Source organism: Priapulus caudatus, unplaced genomic scaffold, assembly GCF_000485595.1.
Source record: "Priapulus caudatus unplaced genomic scaffold, Priapulus_caudatus-5.0.1 Scaffold2481, whole genome shotgun sequence".
Lineage (NCBI taxonomy): Eukaryota > Metazoa > Priapulida > Priapulimorpha > Priapulimorphida > Priapulidae > Priapulus > Priapulus caudatus.
Genome location: NW_014579542.1, coordinates 9626 through 15136, shown reverse-complemented (window position 1 = coordinate 15136; position 5511 = coordinate 9626).

Sequence of the window (5511 nt, the reverse complement as noted above, 5' to 3'; positions counted from 1 at the left end):
GAGCGTGCGTGTGTGAGTGAGCGTGCGTGTGTGAGAGTGTGCATGTGTGCGCGCGTGTTTGCGTGTGTGTGTGTGGGGGGGGGGGGCGTGTGAATGCGCTATAAAATACAGGTCAACTGTACTGGAATCATCACCGCATGGCTAATGCTACATCGCCCCTGTCGTTTAACTTTCACTGGCAAAAAATCCAAATGCATTAACGTGACGAGTTAACACACTGCTGCCAGATTGCCGAATAAATAGTACTAATGCACGATAAATATAATTATATACGCTATGATTGAGCTCAGATATTCAGTGATTTTGCATCAGTAATTAATGTATGTGTTTATTTTTGTATATTCGCAGCAAAACCATCATTTACATGAATCAACCCGCGTGAAACGGTGACTATAATCACACATAACAGTAGCCATAGAACTTATTTACTATTAAGAGGCGCCTACATGCTGCCAGAGAAAAGGTCAGGTAGCAAATGCATTCACCCACGCAGAATCTTTGGTGCTTTTACTATGGTTTATTAGGAATTTCTTGGCAGCAAGTAATTGGTGCTAATGTAGAGAGCAGACAGCAAACTCACCCCTGTAGGCAGCATTACTGCTTGTCAGCTAGCCTGACTAAGCTCTACAACTGTTTCACGTCGTAGGAAAGAGAAGCTAACTTTTGATTACCGGAAGAACAGCTGAACGTTTATGAGGTTCTGGGCTTAACAGTATTTAACATGGTGTTATTTTGCATACAATATTGTAATGGAGTCGTTATCTTGTATGCGATGTTTTGTCAAAAGCACACGAGAACGTTTCTCTGGGTGTTTTCACCAATACTTCACTGTGGCCTCAAATGAAAAGGCGTTGAGCGAGAATGAAGAGAAACAAGCCGTAGACCCAATTTCTGTAACAGTTGGTCAGATTAACATTTATTTCGGAACAACCTGTGGGTGTGTGCCTTACACTCACTCCAAAGATAACAATTTGTGCCCATCATAGATATCGTAACATAACTAGCATCATAATTATGATACCTATGGTGCCCATGCAATGCAGCGCACCCTGATGGCAAAAAACGAAACGAATCGCACAATGTCGAATCGGCAGAGCCAAGTAAATATGTCAAATAACATTGCAAGTGATCGTCGTTATTATTTACATGAGCTTTTTCCTTCTCTGTCGGACATCGTGAGCTGACTGCGGGTGAATATCAATATAGTTTACAACCATTAATTCCCTACAAATCTGATGATTCAACACAAGAATCTACACACATACACACACCGCTACACGTCGTACGAGTATGCTTTACACAAATTAGAAAAAAACCGGATGCCGTGGACCTGCACCCGACTGAACAACCTTCCGTTCGAACCCATCCGCTAACAGAGGTTCCATGAGTTTATGAGAACAGCAATCTCGCAGGGTAACGTTCTCTGCGGATGTTCCTCTTTCCTATAAAATGTTCCCCAGTCGCGAAACCTTCGCCGATTCGTCAGAGATGCTGTTCCGTCGCAGACGATAAAGTAAAAATGTTCTCCTATGGGAGAGCGGAATGCAGTACGTCTGCACACGCGGGAGGAGATACACCCGCTTACGAAGCATCTACCGACAGCCTAGATAGAATAATATAACCCAACAATAGTAGGGGTCCTACTCTTGTTGGGTTACATTATTGTATCTACCGACATCCCAGTTTCAGAGACCGTGGACGCATGCGGTCTCACGAAAAAAATCAGGGGACAGTTGTCAGAAACACAATCAGTCTTCACGTTCGTGTTAATGTTAACATTGTCTCGTAGGCCATTGGCAGAAAAAGAATTAGTCTTAACGTTAGTCTTAACGCTAGTCTTAACATTAGTCTTAACGCTAGTCTTAACGTTAATCTTAACGTTAATCTTAACGTTAGTCTTAACGTTAGTCTTAACGTTAGTATTAACGCTAGTCTTAACGCTAGTATTAACGTTAGTCTTAACATTAGTCTTAACTTTAGTCTTAAAGTTAATCTTAACATTAGTCTTAACGTTAGTCTTAACATTAGTCCTAACGTTAACGTTGACCCGTGGACCACTGACAGAATCACCGTAAAGGTTACGTAAGAGTTTCTCATACGCAGTGCATAGAGGTCCGGCCTACGAGAAAAAGTTAAATATTAAAACTAATACTAAGACTGAAATTGTTTCTGACAACGAACCCCTGCACTTCCGATTCCGATACAAACAACAAACACCAATATAACGTAACCCGTCAACGTAATACGAGTGAACGGACAAACGAAAACCCACTGCTGTTTGCCGTCACTACGTGGAATGTTGGGTCTTGCTCCCTACCTGGACACGAGAGCGTAAATATCTCTATGCCTAACGACAACAACAACACGCTCTGAGGTGCACACACTGGACACCATCGACGTCCTTCCTACACACGAATCACCAACAACGAAACGACAACATACTACATGAGTAAATGGGGGAGCCCCGGTACGTGACAGCGGCGTCCGTACATACACACACGCGCACACAAACGCGCGCGCACGCACGCACACACACTACGCACACACTCACGCGCACGCGCACGAACACGCACACAAACACGCGCACGCACGCACGTACGTATGCACGACTACCTTCGAGCACAACATCACATGGCACGGGACTATACACGCGCCCCTACGGGACCTATAACACAGATCTGCTTGCTACGGTATGTTAAATAACCCGACATATACACTTCATACATCATTACACAGTGTTACACATCATTACAGTGTTACATTACATCATTACACTGTCAGTATATATACCTCTACCACAAATTCAACCCACAGCTTATAGCTGCTGAATAAAAAGAGGAAGGAACGGGGACGTCTGCAATTCACATACACTCGATCACGTGATGATAATTGCCGATCACGTGATAATAATTGCCGATCACGTGATGATAATTGCCGATCACGTGATGATAATTGCCTAACACGTGACAATAATTGTCGATCACGTGATGTGGCGATCTATTAGCTCGCGCACGTGGAAAAAAAATCAGGTGAGATCAAAGAGATCACGTGGCGGGAATCGTTCTCATCCCACGTCCACAAAAATACGGTCGTGAACGTTGGCTCAATGCTGGAAAGTGAACAACAGAAGGTTCGTTGATCAGCAAGAAGGTTTTGACGTTATTGCGTCGAGCAACGTTAGACGAGCAAATATTCAGCATCTAGGAAGTTCTTCTGAATCTAGCAGAACACAAAAACCCAACCATGAACAACCTTGTGTTTGTTCCTTCGCCACATAGCGGCAACCGTGACCGATTTCACACATCAATGCTCACAATGCTACGGAAAATCATCACTCCGTTTCCTAGAAACGAAGATTAAAATACAACAACCACGGCTAAAAAAAAATACCCTCAACGCTCGTTGCTCTATCGGGCAAGATAATAGTTCACATGAACTATTTGATAGTTATATAAATGGTTACATAGCGTTTACGTAGAGTTGCATCAGCGGATACGCGTGGCGAGTGTGTGTACAACACTGACTGCCATGTTGGAAAGTATTAGCCAATATGTTTCTACCTGTTTCAATCACATGCGACAGGTCTCGGAGACGTCATGGTCTAGTCGAGGGGTTCTTAACCTGTGGTCCATGGACCCCATGGATGGGCTTCAGGAGGTCCGTGGATGGGCTTCAGGGGGTCCATGGATGGGCTTCAAGGGATCCGTGGATGGGCTTCAGGGGGTCCATGGATGGGCTTCAGGGAGTCCGTGGATGGGCTTCAGGGGGTCCATGGAAGGTGCTTCAGGGGGTCCGTGGATGGGCTTCAGGGGGTCCGTGGATGGGCTTCAGGGGTCCATGGATGGGCTTCAGGGGGTCCGTGGATGGGCTTCAGGGGGTCCGTGAACCCCATTGTATGCAAACATTTGTGTTTATGTGCTTACGTGAATTTTTCTGGAGAGGGGTCCGTAGCTTCCACCAGATTCTCAAAGAGGTCCATGACCCAAAAAAGGTTAAGAACCACTGGTCTAGTCTGATCTCAGAGGGCATGACCTAACATTTGGAGGGCTTGACCTAGCTAGGCTCTTGGAGGTCAAGAACTAGCCTAGCTGTTAAGATCATCACATAGCATAGCTGTTAAGGTCAAGACATGGCTATTGGAGGGTATGACATTGACTAGCTGTTACAGATCATGACCTTGCCTAGTTGTTGGAGGTCATCCAGGAGCAATCGCAAAAAAAAATTCCGGAAAAGATTGCGGGAAAAAAATTGGCGTCGTCGTCCGACGATTATCGCGGAAAAAAGGCTCGTCGTCTCTATAGGCAATAAAAGGCAAATACCATGCTACACCATAACACAGACAACTAGACAGAGGGCACTCACAGAGAGTGCATACCTCCGCGAGCATGTAACATGTATGTGCTCGCTGGTGGCGGCTGCTGACTGACTCGCCTGCTGCTGACTCGCCGCTCACTGGTGGCTGCTGCTGACTCGCCACTCACTGACTCGACGCGCTATCGATCGCGCGGTGGCTACACACACACACGAACACACACACGCGAGCGATTGCATGACCTCCGTTTGCGCGGAGGTAACAATCTAATGACACAAACACCCACATACACACACACACATGTACATACATATATATATATATATATATATATATATATATATACATACCACTTTGGCACACATTCTTACTAACATTTACGCGTACGACGGACAATTCGAGTGCGTACAACTTGCCCGCAACGCACACAAACCTCTGATATATAAACTAACCACGGTATATGTACACCGGCAGATCGGAGCGCATTTCGGCGCTGCCATGTCTGCACAAAAATGCATTCCCCGCTCAGTAAAATACGCAATGTTCAAACGCGAGATAGATGTTGATGCTCTCCTAACACACTGACTACAGCGACGCACGTTACGTCATCAGCAGACGTCATCAACACACGTCATCAACAAACACCGTCTACTATGTCCGGCCATGCAATGCAGACGTGCATCTTTTAAAAGCAGACGGACAATGCATCTTTTTAAACAGGTAAGGTGTTTCATGATAAAACAGACTTTATACAGTTAGTAGCTTAAAAACATCGCAAATATCTGCTACTAGCAAAACGTGACCGAAGTCACAACGTCCGGCGATGTTTGTTTACCATGGCAACGCCGCGCAAACAGGTTTCAAAGGACATGTTCGGCTGTCCGCTTCGCCGCGAAAAAAACGCCCACAAACGAATTTACTTTGCAGAAACGCGCCTGCAAAGCAGACAATTTTAGGTCGAAATCTTCTTTCGACATACAAATACAATGCAAAGACTCTCAACGTCCACAAAGCTTGGTAGAAAAGTAGTGGTCAAAGTAGATTGGTAGCCCTAACGACAAATAACAAAGCCCTTCCTTTTTGGAAAAAGGGTGAGCAGGTTTACCACACATGCACCTAAGGCCCAAGACCCAGGGCCAGTGCAACACTACATGCACTCTGAGCATTGTGGCACTATCTATCGTAAGAGCAAAAAACGA